We start from the raw sequence: 17,870 nt of genomic DNA, 5'->3' as shown, positions 1-17,870 counted from the left end.
ACTGGATTTAAATGTGCAGCTGGCAACACTGAGATCAATAGACAATATGGAAAGGAGACTTCTACTCACTGAGCAGACGCTCAATGAGATAGATGAGGGGGGATGCTAGGTTGGAGCTGCAGGACAGTGAAGCAGTAAGATGGGTGACAGTTAGAAGGTGGGGTAGACAGAAGAGTGCCAGGGAGGCTAGTCCTGATCTGGCACAACCCAATAAGTTTGCCAAGTTGGCAGATGAGGGGAGTGTCAGTGCAGGGGTAGCACTGCTGCAGCAAGGCATGTCCTCTGAAAGCCAGAGGAGTATATGCTCCAGTAAGGGGAGAAATAGGAGAGCAGGGCAGGCCAGACAGGTGCTGGTAGTGGGGGACTCAATTATTAGGGGAACAGATAGGGCAATCTGTCACAAAGAAAGGGATCGTCGAACGGTGTGCTGCCTATCTGGCGCGCAAGTCTGACACATCGCTGACCGGGTTGACAGATTACTGGGAGGGGCTGGTGAGGATCCAGCGGTCATGGTGCACATTGGTACAAATGACACAGAGGTAGGTGGAAGGTCCTTAAAGATGATTTCAGGGAATTAGGCTGCAATCTTAAGGCAAGGACTTCCAAGGTGGTATTTTTGGAAATATTTCCTGTACCACGTGCCACGCCAGAGAGGAGATTAGGGAAGTTAATAAGTGGTTCAAGAATTAGTGTAGGAAGGAGGGGTTTGGGTTCCTGGAGAACTGGGCCGACTTCTCAGTTGGCTACAGGTTCTACGCTAGGGACGGGCTGCACCTCAATGGGGAGGGTGCAGCTGTGCTGGGGAAAAAAATGGCTAGAAGGGTGGAGGAGTGTTTAAACTTGGAACTAGGGGAGGGTATTCATTTTATAAGAGGGGAAGACTGTGTAGATAGAGACCTGGGCACAAATAATGAAATTGGAGGTGGTAGTGGCATGGGGGGTGAGGTTAGAACAGTTAATAATTTAAGAAATAGAGGTACAGACATACATAAAGTGCATGTATACAAATGCCAGAAGCCTCGCCAACAAAATGGAGGACTTAGAATTAATTTTGTTGGAAGATAAGGTATATTGCACCCCCTCATAGGGTATAAGGCTGCCCCCTCATAGGGTATAATGCTTCTCCCCCCTCATAGGGTATAATGCACCCCCTCATAGGGTATAATGCTGCCCCCTCATAGGGTATAACACTAGATAGATAGATAGATATGTGATAATTAGATGTATAGATAGATAATAGATAGATAGATCTATGGATAGACAGATAGAAATAAAGATATAAAGATAATAGATAGTGAAAGATATAGGTAGCTATAGAGATAGATAGATAGACCTAGATATAGATAGATAAATAGATAGATAGGGGATAAATAGATATATGGATAGATAGATAGATAGATATAAAGATAATAGATAGTGATAGCTATAGATAGGTATATAGATAGATAGATAGGGGATAAATAGATAGATCTATGGATACATGATATATAGATGGATAGATATAAAGATAATAGATAGAGATAGATATAGATAGGTATAGAGATAGATGGATATAGACTATTTATATCTATCTATATCTACCTCTATATCTATCTATCTATCTCTATCTATCTCTATATCTAAGATAGAGACAGATAGATATAGAGATAGAGATATAGATATACAGATAGAAATAGATAGATATAGAGATATATAGATATAGAGACAGATAGATATAGAGATAGATATAGATAGATATAGAGATATATAAAAAACAAACCACAATACTCACCTCTCCTCCTGCTCCCACGCTGATGACGGCTTCAGTGTCAGCAGCTGACCCGTCTGCCAGACACACAGCGGGTGCGCGATGAAGTGACGTCATCGCGCATCGGCTGTGAGTCAGGAGCAGAGGGGACTGATGGGAGAGAGATGCTCTCTATTCCACTGAAATTGAGCGCAGCGCCGGCTGCCTAGGTTGGGGAGCGGGGCCCCGGGGTGAGTGGAGGCCGAGAGTGAATGAATATTCATTTCTCTTTAGTAGTGGGGACAGTGGCTCCTGCCTCCTGACACCCGCTGCTGCTCCGCTGGCAGGGCCCCCATAGCAGCTGTGTGGCACTGGCTGGGGGCCCCTGGAGCAGTGGGGGCCCTAGGCAACTGCTGTCCCTGTATACCAGTAGAGGTGCCAGGGCCCACCAGATGCCAGGGCCCACCGGAGAATCAGTCCGACGCTACCTGTCTGTATATATAATGTCAGTGTACAAGTAATAGAATGATCACTGGAGACATACACAGGAGTTCTGTATATAGTGTATAGTGTACAGGTAATACAGTGACTCACCAGTAACATTATACACAGGAGCTCTGCATATAGTCAGCGTACAGGTAATACAAGGATCACCAGTGACATTATACACAGGAGCTCTGTATATACTATATAATGTAAGTGTCCAGGTAAATCACTGACTTACCAGTGACCTCTGTATTTGTAGCGATTCATCTTCGCTTTTCTTCCTCTTCCAGTGTAAAATAATGCATATCCTGTAAAATACTCAGGACTAGTTACCAGATAAAAATATAGTGGTTTATTTGGTTTCTTCCATCAAAGAAAGGTTATTACAGAAAAACAGGTGAATAAAAATAAGTGAAAGAGATATTGTCCATTGTTCATAGCAAAAGCTTTCCATCTTCATTCTCTGAGATCCCACATGGCAAAAGCAACATGTATTCTTCTTCTCTCCGAGATCCTGAATAGCAAATGCCTGCTGTGTCTCAGTTTGGCTTCTCACATCGCCGTCAAGTAATATACCAGCTGTTGAGTTATGTCATGGCCCAACACAGGCGACATCTTCGTGTCTGTCTCTCATGATGGTGAGGGAAGAAGAGCAGCGACCTCTACAGTTAGCCATGAATTATATACGTCTCCTAAAGCACGTGGTCTCTACATATATGGAGCTGTCTTTCTACCATGAGCCAAGCTTAAAAATAGCCTATGTCATGTAAGCTAAAGCATTCTACAGAACTGGGTCTTATAAGAAATTAACGGATTATTAATATTTAACAATTCCCCCTTTTGAGGGAGACAGACATTAATTGGAACCCTCAAATATAACGATCTTTTTTCTTCTTTTCTTCTTCTTTGACAAAATAATTTAATATTAATAATAATAATAATAATAATAATAATAATATTAGATTACCGTTATAAGTACTCAATGACATAATTGATGTGAATTCATGTTATGGTAAGCCGTGAACAATATTCATATAAAATATGTATAATTATACTTCCCTAAGTCTAAATTGAAGCATCTCAGGTCCAGTCATCATCATCTGATGTCATCTGGTCTTCATTTTGATGTCTTCTGTCTTCTTCTTGGTTCTTTTAAAAATACAGTTTTCTTATAGCATATAGATGTGTTGTGTATCAAATCAAAGTCCATAATTTCGAAAACAAAGTCTATGCAGCTTTAATATCTGTGCAGTGTTATCTTTAAAAACCTGGGCTTACATTGGCTCGCCTTGGATATTCTGGAATCCTCCATCGGAACTGGTCTTTGAACAGGTGTGACGTCTTTGGTCAGCAAAGCAAGGGTTAAAATGACTCTTCCTTGCTAAACATAGCACCATAACCAGTCCTTGTCCTAATGCACAGGACATATGTCAGGGTTGTAGCTTCCTGATAATTACCTTCATTGTTCACCAGCTTTCATCGAAGCTTTTCAGGTGATTGAAAACCTCTGGAACTTGATAAGAACGTGATAACACCGTTCATCTCAGCATCATAGGATCATCGTCCTCTGGTTGTCAGGTTAGACACTTTAATTGTGACTGTCAGTGGTGGATACTGCACTTGTGACTGTCAGTGGTGGATACTGCACTTGTGACTGTCAGTGGTGGATACTGCACTTGTGACTGTCAGTGGTGGATACTGCACTTGTAATTAACAGTCTATTACTCAGTAATCATAGCTTTGTTACCTTCTGGGATTTCTGGATCGCGGCATTCTTCTTCTTGCAACTGATAAAAATCAATGAAGTTTAGAAATGTGAAAAGTCTTTATTAACATAATTTCAGTATCTTGCTTGAAGTCTTCATTCCCTATTCTATACCAAATCTGGTAATTTTCTATCCTATAATATCACAGCGTACCATAGCAATCAGTAATATCCATATAATTATTATCAGAATTTGTACCATATATGGATTTCAATATTTGAAATAATAAACCAATAATAAGTGATAATACATTATTATCCATTTTTTTCATGTGATAGAACATTTTTATGTCATAGGTGTAATTACCTTTTTCAACCCATAGGTGTCACTGTGTTTTATGTAACCAGTGTTTTCATCTTTATTAATAAGGAATATATTTATTATACTAATAATATGTAGGAATGTAAAGCCATGAACCAAAATAAGAATATATGAGTGAGCGAATGAATGAATAAAAGAATTGTTGCATATAACTCAGAAGTGAAACATTTTCCTTAGTAATAGAACCATATAATTGCTATATTTAATGAAGCAATATTCTCAGTAGATATTACTTTACTAAATATTGGTGAAAGAATTAAAAATAATGAAAAATAAAAATAAAAATAAGAATAAGGCCTTTATGTTGATGCAGAGTAGTTATGTCTTCAGTAACATATACCCTTAATATTTCCATGATCTGGATTATTTCATAATTGTCATAAACTTGTGTTACCAAAATATTCAAATTATGCAACTTTGCATGTAATTCCTCTTAGTGTAAAGAAATGAATCCTTATAATACTTGTTATTATACCCAATACTTATACCATTGTACCTTATTAATATTTTTTTCCTATTAAAATGTGTGAAGAAGAGGTATTAATCAAATGTGATGATGTAGTCAGGATAAAAAAACATATTTCCCCCTTAATACCAAAAAATATTGTTTAGTAATAATTCATTTATCAAAACCAAAATTAAAAATAATTAATTTATAAATTGTGTAAATATTATACTTGCTTATACCATTATTTGTCTGAAGATGTGTAACCATTAAAATTAATTTGAATATCATAAAATTATCCTTTGGAAAAATTAATTTGCATAAACCATTTTGATGTGCGATTGCACTTTGCACTTATCCACTATTAACTAAATCAAGAAATAATTACTATAGAAATATAGAAATATATGTTTGTATAGATAATATTTCATTATGTATCTTAATATTCTAATAATTTCCTAAAGATAAAAGCTTTGGGGGTTTTTTTTTTTTTTTTTCTTTCTCTCATGCATTCAGGATCCTGAGGTCTCACAAACGTATCACATTACTCGCTCAGCAGCTGCTCATACACTCAGTCACTGTCACTTATTAACTTTAAACCAAATACCTCACATATGAAGGTGTGATGAATACACGTATTTTAACCCAAATTATCCTAATTATCAATGCATTGTAAACTATTTCAATTTAGTCTCTTAATATTTCTTTGAATATTCCTCCACATTACATAAATATATGTTGTATAGCTATACTTGACATTTAGGCCTGGAAAAAAAATTCCATTGGTTTGCAAAAGTTGAGACCCCCTTGAAAATTCTTTCCCTATGAAACAAGGACATAGTATACTGGTCTGGTATACTTATTATTAGAACAAGGTTGAAATTTTCACCTGTTGAGGTTGTCATTCAAACCATGCAGTAAAAAAGCACACACAAGAACATTTTAAAAAGCAATTGGTTATTTCCTTTTAAGGGTTAGATATATAAAATCATGCAATTATTGCAACATCCTGTGTAAATAAAGGCATAAATCCTTGGAAGAGAATTTTTCTCGATTAAGTCCTGCTTTGAAATGAAAATTCTAAGGAAACATAAAAAAATAAGGTTAATATCATATTCATATTCTAAATATTATTACTGATGTAGATTTTAATTTTCATTAAAAAATACAGTTCTACTATTTCTACTTCTACAAACACTCTATATATATACTGTATGACTATGTATAAATCCACAAACCATAAAACTACAGGATTATACTCTATAACTCACTAATTGTATAACACTGTTACACAATATATATTACTTTTTTCCTAGCCAATTCCTACACCCATACTTATTTCTCTGCAAAAAATATCCTGAAAGGTTCTTGCCATTTTAAAACTGATAGATTCTTGGAGCAGAGTATTCAGTTTACAGGCCATGATGTCACTCACCACCTGTTTCTGTCTGTTAAATTCGGCCATCTTTGTTACAGAAAGAAAATCAGAACTCATCATTTTTCTTAATTCCATTTGTGTCTTTTCGGTGTTCTTTTGCATCATTCCATATGGTTTATAACAAACATGTGATTTTCTTTTTCTTTCTTCGTAGATTTGATTTTGGGGAAAACTCATTTTAGAAGGTTTTGCTAATACCGGCTTCTGATAAGATTTTACTCTGCCTGTCTTTACAAAATTAGCACAATTTACTTTCCTCTCACGATTCTCGTGTTTTCTGGCAAAATCAAGGGATTGCGCACATTCAAACAAAGAATCTTTTTGTGACGCAATAACACGAGATGCAGGATTTAGAAACCAAAATTTGCTTACAAAACTCCTTATGAGGGACGGTGTTTTGACATTCTCACTCAGCATTCTATACAAACGTTCATATATGGACATGAACGTAAAAATACATTCCTTCCGACCAATCCTTAATTTTTGAAGAATATCAATATCTGGATGATTTTCATTTGATGAACAAAAAATGAGAATTTTTAATCTGTCCTTATCAGTTAAATTCTCATGTGTCTCACCAGATAACTTTAAAGACAATCTCCTAGCAAAATTTACAGGGATCCACATTTTGAACAACTGATTCTTCTCCTCGTTAGATAAATCAAAGTTATCAGAACAACTTTCAAAGATCTCAGAGTTTCTACAGACATCTATTTTGTTGTCATAAGCAGGAATTATTTGGCATATTTTTATCAAATTCTTCCTCACGCTACTTCGGATTTGGGCCTGTGAGTCTTCTATTTTTAGTGGTACGTCTTTCCCTTGTACGTCCTCTACGTCAGTTCTGAAGTCTCCTCCTACTTCTCCATCTTGTTCCACGTCTGCAAGGTCACCTTCAATGGCTGCTACAGACACTTGATTACAGTCAATCTCCCTAACTTTACAGCCAATCTCGAGAACATCACAACAATCATTTTTGGATTTCTCTGACACAGATCTATGAAATATATCTACCATCTGTAGAATATTTTTTAATCTCTCTCTTTCTCTATTGAAAAACTTAGAATCTAACCTCTGATTCTCGAGTTCACACTCGGCATATAAACTTAACCATAAAACTTCTGAATTAGAATTGTCTACAGACTTAAATTTCAATTTACTCTGCTTAGCAAGACAATTAATGACATCCATTTTATCTTACCTTGAAATGTCTCAGCTCCTTTGATGGACAACGCTGGGTTCCTGTCTTCACACGTCTGGCTTAGGTCTGGTACTTTTGGCACTTGTAGTACTTCTCAATCTATCTGGTACTTCTTACTTCTAGGTTCTATGTGATTCTTGTAAGTAGTGGAATTCCCGATAACTTGCACATATGATTTGACGTTAGCAAAGTCCAATCCCCCGTGTGTGCAAGTGGAGGGAAACCCGCAAAAAAGTACAAAAATTCAGATCTGGCTGGCTCTCCAATGTAAAATAATGCATATCCTGTAAAATACTCAGGACTAGTTACCAGATAAAAATATAGTGGTTTATTTGGTTTCTTCCATCAAAGAAAGGTTATTACAGAAAAACAGGTGAATAAAAATAAGTGAAAGAGATATTGTCCATTGTTCATAGCAAAAGCTTTCCATCTTCATTCTCTGAGATCCCACATGGCAAAAGCAACATGTATTCTTCTTCTCTCCGAGATCCTGAATAGCAAATGCCTGCTGTGTCTCAGTTTGGCTTCTCACATCGCCGTCAAGTAATATACCAGCTGTTGAGTTATGTCATGGCCCAACACAGGCGACATCTTCGTGTCTGTCTCTCATGATGGTGAGGGAAGAAGAGCAGCGACCTCTACAGTTAGCCATGAATTATATACGTCTCCTAAAGCACGTGGTCTCTACATATATGGAGCTGTCTTTCTACCATGAGCCAAGCTTAAAAATAGCCTATGTCATGTAAGCTAAAGCATTCTACAGAACTGGGTCTTATAAGAAATTAACGGATTATTAATATTTAACATCCAGCCAGGACACGTTTGCTGCAGAAAATAACACACTATACTTGATCACTTCTAGACCACATTCCCCACTTTCCACCCGACTTCTACACTTTATGTGTAAAGGTCAGCCAGGGCAGTAGTCGTGGCTGAGTATTTCGGGTTCGGGCATTGTATACCCTGACCTCCCTCTACAGGAAAACGGTACCTCTTCTCTTGCATGGTACGGTGAATACTCACCGTGCCGTCAGCGTCCCCTTTGCTACGCCGACTTGATGCTGATCCTTGATCCCAATGAATAGAGACACAGTCCAGGGCAACTCTTAACTGAGCAAATTTATTTTCTTCAGGACACAGCACATCCACATAGTTTCCAGCATTTTCATCACAGTAAAGACAGCACATTACTTCATCTTTCCCTTCACTGTTCCTTGCAGTGTTTCCGTTTGACGAAGCGTCTCAGATGGCTCCTCAGTGTCCTCCCTGTATAGCGTCACCATGGTGAAGCGCTCTCCAGCATGTTTCGCCCCGGACATCAGAGATTCAGCCCACGTAGCTTTCCACCACATTCTGGAGTGACCTGCCCGTACCCTTTTACGGTAACCTTCAATCTTCCTCTGTTTACTTACACTCTTTTCCACTTTATTGCTGATTCTGCAGTACCGTGTTCTTCTCTAGATGGCTGGGCATCAGCTTTAACATCACGGGGTAGTTAGGCAGCTCAGGCATATAGCCCACCCGAGCACAAAGGGGTCAGGCCTCTGACTGCCTGAAACTGGAAGACCATCCTGGCTTATTCTCCAGCTATCCCCTCCTACAGTTAACTCCTATATGTCCTACAGCTACATCTACTGTGCAATGAGCTCAGTGCCCCATCTAGTGACCATAGCCCAGACTGCACTGTCCCTACCAAGTACAAGGTGCAGAAACATAGCTTATGCTATATAAATAATACAGCAACATGAAATATACGATAATGCGCAACAATGGTATAACATATATATAAATATATATACAAGTACAACAGCAACATGGGGGTTTAAAGGGGTAAGACTCTCAACCCCTTACACATGTCTACATATTGATATTAGTCATGTATTATACTACAGCACAGGCACCATTTTGATGAATGCAAACCTTTTTTTTGTAACCCCACAAACACCCGGAGCACCAGAATCTCAATAACTGAAATTTACAAATACAGATTACACAACAACCACAAGATGCATTTCATCACCCAGGTCACCTCATTTTAATCAGTATAACAGCGTAGACCTGACACTGTCTGTACTTTACTGTTCACAATCCTGCTGACAGGATCCCTTTAAATCTAAATTTTAATAAGTTTGTTCTTTTCTGCGCTAAACGTCCCCCAAACCCTGAGGACGGCGAGTATACCTTGGTTGTGTTTTGCTGTATGTGTATACAAAAGTAAAAGAAGAGCACCTATCAGGGGCTCAGAAAAGCTGGGTGGCATGTGTGCTAGTGTGTGACCCAGCGCAGGTGTCTCACTGGCCTATCAAAACAGTGACCGATAGCAGCAAACAGTGTGATGTGGATGTGAGAACTGTCTGCGGGGTGCGCTTAGGTGAGTGGACAAAAGAATATGGGAGGTTCACCTTTATAGTAACATCCCAGGGCAGGTGTGTCGTGAGCAAGTGGTGTTCAAGAAATATTGGTGGCAGTGGTTGTGACTTATCCTGACACACAATGTACAGGGAAATGGGAAAATTGTGAAAAAAAACGCAATTCTGACCTTAATTATGTTTACGGCGTACATTATGTGGTAAAAATGACCATGTAATATGATTCTCCTCATCAGTATGATTACAGAGATACTAAACGTGCCCAGATTTTTAAATTATTTTAGTGGTAGAAAAAAAATCAAGACTTTGAAATAAAAAATATGTTGGAGTTTGTGTTGCCATTTTCCGAGACCCGTAGTTTTACTTTTTCGTTCAATAGAGCTATGAGAGGGATTATTTTTTTATAAGACGAGACGTTATTATGGATATTACTTTGGGATAGATATGACATTTTAGTTGCTTGTTACGTATTTTAAGTGGTATTGCAGCGACCAAAAAATACCGCAATGTTGGCGTTTTTAAATTTTTTGTGTTTACCAATTGGGTTAATTATTTTTATATTTTGATAGCTCGGACTTTGCTGGATGTGGCGATATCACTTGACATTTTTTTTTATGTTCATTTTCAATGGAGGAAAATTGAACTTTTATGAGTTTTTTTTTCAGATTTGTTTAAATCTTTTTTTGTTGTTTTACTTTTCTTTTCACTTCATTTATCGCTCCCTAAGGCCCCTTTCACACTTCAGTTTTTTGCAATCAGTCACAATCCGTCAGGTTTTGACAAAAACGGATCCTCAGTTTTTTTTTGAGGATCCGTTTTTTCCCCATTGACTTGCATTAATGGCGGATTGTGACGGATGGCTGTCCGTTTCATCAGTTTTTTTTTTGAGGATCCGCCAAAAGTTGCTGTCCGTCACCATCCTCAAAGATTTCAAAACGGAGCTTGCAACAAAACTCTCTCTCTCTCTCTCTCCTTCCCGACCAGCGTTTCCTTTAAATTTCCTCATTTTCAGGATCCTGTGCCATCCGTTCACATCAGTTCAGAACGGATCCGCTTGTCTGCCTTTTTGGCGGATTTGAACTGATGCAAAAAACTGAAGTGTGAAAGAGGCCTAAGCTGTACTACATACAGGGGCTAATGGTGCAGCAGAAGTGTGAACTTTTTGATGCTTTTGTTTAATATTTTCCACTATAGTATATGGAGAGCATAAAAAACGCATGCAAAATTCCAATGAAGTCTCCAATTGTGGAACTGAAGCATTCCTCTACTAAAAAAAATGCATTCGAAAAAACTGCCACAAAAAAATACAATAAAAAGTATTGATTGCTTTAGTGCGAATACCTATGGAAACAATGCAGCACTTCTGCACGTGTGAACATGGCCCAGGAGAGACTCTGGACAATTTGTACGTTCTACACCAGGTTCACACTTGGGGTTATTTATTTTTTTATCACTACTTAGAATTACAGACAAATTAAAAAAAGTGATCTGAGCCAATTATATGGAAAAAATACAATATTATTTAACATTTATTCTGAAGCTATATGAAATAATTCTGACTACAGCAATGGTCTGTGCCCATCACGGGTGATCCGTGTTACCGGGAAGAGAGGAGGAGACATTCCTGGAAGGAGCTGACAATAGATACATCACATTATCTCACGTATGAGGATACAGAATTATACAGGTTTGAAAATATCAAATAGAAAGATTTGCCTGTAAACAGGTAAAAAAGCAAAAACAGTAAATAAAGCAATGACTTGCGCTATTGTACCGGTAAGTTTTTATACATCTCATCCCAATCCAGCTAACCCCTATCCGTACAGTGGCAGCTGGTATTGGATGGTCTGCCATGGGTAACATAACTAGTTCTCCTATATTAGACCCATTGCCATGTTCGTCTTTATGACATCACAGAAGCGTTGTCCACGAGTCATGGAATGTTCCGCAAGAACGGTCAGTGCGAGGCAAGCAGAGATAGAGAGGAGAGCTGAACACTAACCCAGAGCGATTGTAAATCACTTTTTACTTGTTTTGTTTATTTTTTTTACTTTTATTTCTTTTTTTTGGGAGTGTTTTCTACCATCCGCACACACTTTTGTGTGTGTGGAGGGGAAGGCAGCCTAATGGCTGCACCCGTAGCTGGAGGAAAGTTCCAACCACGGAGACGTCTCCCACATGCCAGGACATCCCTATACAGTCAGAGGCCTGAACACCACCAAAGGCCAACTGGCTTCACGGGGTATGTGATGGCAGTGCTTTATTATATCGTGTCAATTATTAAATGCCTGTTCAAAACACCAGAAAAGGCAAAGGACCGATATTCCAGACTGAAAAGTCCACCACCATATCCTACAATGCCCGAAATAGGCCGATTCGTACAACCTGCAGCAAACATCAGCGCAGAGCCAGAGGGTATGAAGGAACGCCTGATACTCACCAGAACAGTAGATGAGGAAGAGACAACAGCCACATTGCCCAGGAGCCCATCCCCATGCACCTGGATGGAGCTAACTCCCTCTCAAGCACGTATACTCCTCAGTATGCCTTACGACCATCAACCGCGTATTAAGGTGACTGCTAAACAAGGCTACAATCCTACACCACACCTGCCAGTCAGCTATACCACTGGAAAGATCATGCAAGTAATGCTGATGAGCCCACAGGATGTACAACGTGCCTACAAGAGAGATTTGGGTTTCCTTCCAAGTCCTAGGAAGATCATTCTCCCGAGAAGAGAATTCCGCGGCACTTTGATTTAGCCGGCGGAAAATGTAGTGGCGAGTTGCTTGCAGCAAGCACATACCATCTTCTGCACAGCTGCTTCTTAGACAGATTTTCCGGTTTTGACTATGGCTTGATCAATGGATCATGTTTCTATACTGCCGCCTGCCCTGACCTCTGCTTGTTTAAAGTTATGCATCTACACTGCCGCCTGCCCTGACCTTTGCTTGCTCAATGGATTATGTTTTTGAACTGCCGCCTGCCTGACCTCTGCTTGCTCAAAGGATTGTTTCTGCACTGCCGCCTGCCTTCACCTCTGCTTGCTCAATGGATTATGTTTTTGAACTGCCGCCTACCCTGACCTCTGCTTGCTCAATGGATTATGTTTCTGCACTGCCGCCTGCCTTGACCTCTGCTTGCTCAGTGGATTATGTTTTTGAACTGCCGCCTGCCCTGACCTCTGCTTGCTCAATGGATTATGTTTTTGAACTGACGCCTGCCCTGACCTCTGCTTGCTCAATGGATTATGTTTCTGCACTGCCGCCTGCCTGACCTCTGCTTGCTCAATGGATTATGTTTTTGAACTGCCGCCTGCCCTGACCTCAGCTTGCTCAATGGATTATGTTTCTGCACTGCCGCCTGCCCTGACCTCAGCTTGCTCAATGGATTATGCTTCTGCACTGCCGCCTGCCCTGACCTCTGCTTGTTTCCGGTTATTAATCTGTGATACTAATAAAAATGTATATTATTCTGCACTATATGGACTGTGGGTCGTTTTTTTTCTTTGGTTTTATGGTTGTTTCCGGTTATGTTTTTGCACTGCTGCCTGCCCTGACCTCTGCTTGTTTCCGGTTATGTTTCTGCACTGCTGCCTGCCCTGACCTTTGCTTGTTTCTGACTACTCATTTGCCTGCTGATTTTGTACTTCTTCCTCAATGCCTGCACTTTTAAGACCCCAGTAGAGCTAATTTATATAAATCCTGCATCCTAACAATGAAGCCGGGTTATAGGGCTTCTGATCACAATGGTAGGATGATGCCTCAATGTGAAGAAGGGTAGCACCAGTTCTTCACCTAACAGTATGGAATGCTTATCTAAAAAAATGAAAAAGGAACAGTACAGTATAGACAAAGGTCCCATAAACTCAACAAGAACAAACCATTAAGAACTTTAAGCATAAACATGTGAGACAACAAACCAAGTGGCTCAGAATACCACATCCGACCCAACCAGCAGTTTTGTTGAAGGTATTTTCCTCTGATCTTTCGTTAAGAGGGTACAACATCTCAAATACATTAGACTGGTGTGGGTCTCCAACCATTTAGAAACCCTCAAATCAATAGTACAGGGGTCTTGAATCAGCCACAAAATTGCTTCAGGAAGAATTGGGTGGAGCACTGGTTTCATATGTACCCTGCCGCTCATGTCAAGGTCTATGAAAATAACCAAACACAAGGCTGAGTACTCAGATCTTATAGGAACCTCCCCAATAGTGAATGGCCATCTGTACATTCATAGTTCCCCAGGTCTGTAGACAGATGCGGGTTTCACGTCCGGGACCTCTGCCTATCAGACATTTATAGAATATTTTATGGATAACACATAAATGTATGGGAAAACTCCTCTTGTAAATAGTGCGCCTCAAGTTTCTTCTGCTGTTTGCAGTGGAATGTAGTCATCATAGCTAATATGAGGGAAGGATTCCTGAGAGGGGGTATACATCTACTATATCCATATTCTGTGGATATCTACCCTAATAAAGCTTATGGACGGTGAGTGCAGTGATGAGACCGACCCTTTATCAACATGTTCTGTCCCACAAACTAATGTAGTACACTGCACTGACCGCCGATAGACTTTATTCTCCAAAGACAATTTAAGTTTGTTATATGTATTAAAATACTTTTTTTCCCAGAATTATCTAAGAATTATCGACAAGGAAAATGGACTCAAGATAAAGCTTAGAAACATATATTTCTTTACAGCTCCTGATATAGGTATTGCGGTCTTTAAAAACAGTAGTCCCCAACTTCTGCCTCCTCAGCAAGTTATCCCCTAGCCATTGGTAGATCATAACTTGCTGATTACGGGTGTTTCACTGCCAGGACCCCCACCAATCCTAAGAACAGGGTGTCTGGAACAAGCGGCTGTTAAGAATGCGCAACAACACTTCTTTCATTATGGGACAATGATGGGGCTGATATGCTGATGATGGACTATGATGGGGCTGATGTGCTGATGATGGACTATGATGGGGCTGATGTGCTGATGATGGACTATGATGGGGTTGATGTGCTGATGATGGATTATGATGGGGCTGATGTGCTGATGATGAACTATGATTGGGATGATGAAGTCTGCAATAACAGAGCATAGCAGTACAACCCCTTAGCCTGGAGTGCCCTAACAAATAGCTGGGGAGGGTCCGAGCTCACAGTCAGACCTTAGAAGAAGAGTTAATAGTTTTGTTTCTTCTGTCTTAAAGGACAAAAAAGGCTTACAGTATATACTCGCGTATAAGTCGAGATTTTCAGCCCATTTTTTGGGGCTGAAAGTCCCCCTCTCGGCTTATACGCGAGTCATATACCGGGGGTCGGCCAGGGAGGGGGAGCGGGAGGGGGTGTCGGAGATCATACTCACCTCTCCTGGCATGTTTCTGCAGCCCCCCGTGCTTATTCCATCTTCTCGGCGCTGTTCTTCCTGCTTTCAGCGGTCACGTGGTACGCTCATTACCCTCATTAATATGCACATATGTAATGAGCGGCACCACGTGACCGCAGAAAGCAGGAAGAACAGCACTGAGAAGATGGAACAAGCATGGGGGGCTGCAGAGACATGCCAGGAGAGGTGAGTATAACGGGGGGAGCCATATTCACCTGTGCCCCATTCCACCGCTGCGCATCGCTCTGCTGTCTTGCTTCCTCTGGCAGTGACGTTAAGGTCAGAGGGTGCCATGACGTAGTTAGCAGGCGCCCTCTGCCTGAACAGTCACTGCAGAGCCAGCAACGCTGAGGAGCAGCAGCTGCAGCAGTGACAAGGTGAGTATATAGTTTTTTTTTTCATTTTTTTAATTGAGGCTGCGGCAGCAGCATTGTAAGGGGCCACTAATCACTGTGCAGCAATACAAGGGGCCACTCATCACTGTGCAGCATTATAAGGGGCCACTCATCACTGTGCAGCATTATAAGGGGCCACTCATCACTGTGCAGCATTATAAGGGGCCACTCATCACTGTGCAGCATTATAAGGGGCCACTCATCACCTTGCAGCATTATAAGGGGCCACTCATCACCGTGCAGCATAATAAGGGGCCACTAATCACCGTGCAGCATAATAAGGAGCCACTAATCACTGCAGCATTTCAAGGGGCCACTAATCACTGTGCAGCATTATAAGGGGCCACTCATCACTGTGCAGCATTACAAGGGGCCACTCATCACTGTGCAGCATTACAAGGGGCCACTAATAACTGTGCAGCATTACAAGGGGCCACTAATCACTGTGCAGCATTACAAGGGGCCACTAATCACTGTGCAGCATTACAAGGGGCCACTAATCACTGTGCAGCATTATATGGGGCCAGTAATCACTGTGCAGCATTATATAGGGCCAGTAATCACTGTGCAGCATTATATGGGGCCACTCATCACTGTGCTGCATTATAAGAGGCCACTCATCACTGTGCAGCATTATAAGGGGGCCTCTCATCACTGTGCAGCATTATACGGGGCCACTAATCACTGTGCAGCATTACAAAGGGCCACTAATCACCGTGCAGCATAAGGGGCCACTAATCACTGCATTTCAAGGGGCCACTAATCACTGTGCAGCATTATAAGTGGCCACTAATCACCGTGCAGCATTGTAAGGGGCCACTAATCAATGTGCAGCATTATAAGGGGCCACTAATCACTGTGCAGCATTATAAGGGGCCACTAATCACTGTGCAGCATTATAAGGGGCCACTAATCATTGTGCAGCATTATAAGGGTCCACTCTCCATGCAGCATTATAAGGGGCCACCAATCACTGTGCAGCATTATATGGGGCATATGTTATTATGGACCATGTTATAGGGCTACCATTATTCACTGTGCAGCATTATTAGGCATATTTTTGTATGGAGCATCTTATGGAACCCATCATGAACTTTATGGAGCATTATATGGGGCCATCATGAACTTTATGGAGCATCTTATGGGGCCCATTTTATTTTTGAAATTTACCAGTAGCTTCGGCATTTTCCACCCTAGGTTTATAGGCGAGTCAATAAGTTTTCCCAGTTTTTTGTGACAAAATTAGGGTGGTCGGCTTATACATGGGTCGGCTTATACACGAGTATATACGGACTTCTAAAGAAAATTGCCCCCAAGTTATTTTGAGCGACCCCGCCTGCTGTACCATCCTTGTGATTTACGAGAACGTTTCTCACTTCCTGCTAGGACAGCGGAAACCCAAGGAGTAAAGAGAGAAGGTCCTTATGGCTGCATGGAGTAATGCTGGAAATCTCTAAGTCTGCGGGGACAACAGAGACTTTAGAAGAAGGCAAACCAAGGTTTAGTGCTAGCACTAGTGTGAGAGAAGGTTTATACTACAGGACAGAAGTGCTGTAACAGGAAAGAACCTAACAAATAAAAAAGATTGTAGACAAACCAGATTTTGCTATCTATTCATGTCATTGCCTTCCATATTACAGAGAAATTTCCCTAAATCCGGTATCTGATAATCCACAATGATGTATATTCAGGGTCGAACTGGGGTGTCTGGGGCCCACCAGGGGAATGGACTCTAGGGCCCCATCCTACAGCTATATGCTAATATCTGTCAGTCGTTATCCCCATTATAGTGGAGCATCGGCTGTAAAACACAGGCGGCTCCTGTACATCTACTGTGCATCCCCATAACTGGGATGTATAATTACGGTAGTTTACATTAATGTGGTTCTTTGGTTAAAACAATTTATCACCGATCCATGGGCTCTATAGGATAGCTGATCACATACGTCCGACCATTAGAAACTGCACCGACCGGAAGAATGAGAAAGTTTTATCGTTGATAGGACACTTATCCCCATTTTAAAATAGAGCAGCAGGTTAGATATCTGACCGAAGCTTCATTCATTCTCTTTGGAGCTTCTATAAAAATACAAGTGCAGCCACTGAGGGAATGAATGGATCAGTGGTCAAGTCGGACATGCCACTCCAGTCTAATGGGGATAAAAAGTTCCACATTTTGCTGAATGGGTCCAAGTAGTTAGACCCCCCCAATCAATACGTTATCACTTGTCCTGTGAATAGGAGATTACGTTTTTCCACAGGAAACCCCTGTAAGTGCATCTCTGCCGCTGTTTACAAAGTATTTAATCTCTAATGGAAATAAAGAATATTCTCCTAA

Source organism: Dendrobates tinctorius, unplaced genomic scaffold, assembly GCF_039654945.1.
Source record: "Dendrobates tinctorius isolate UK_male_01 unplaced genomic scaffold, ASM3965494v1 ptg000075l, whole genome shotgun sequence".
NCBI classification, from domain to species: Eukaryota; Metazoa; Chordata; class Amphibia; order Anura; family Dendrobatidae; genus Dendrobates; species Dendrobates tinctorius.
The sequence above is the reverse complement of the archived record's forward strand: the minus strand, read 5'-3'. Positions refer to the sequence as shown.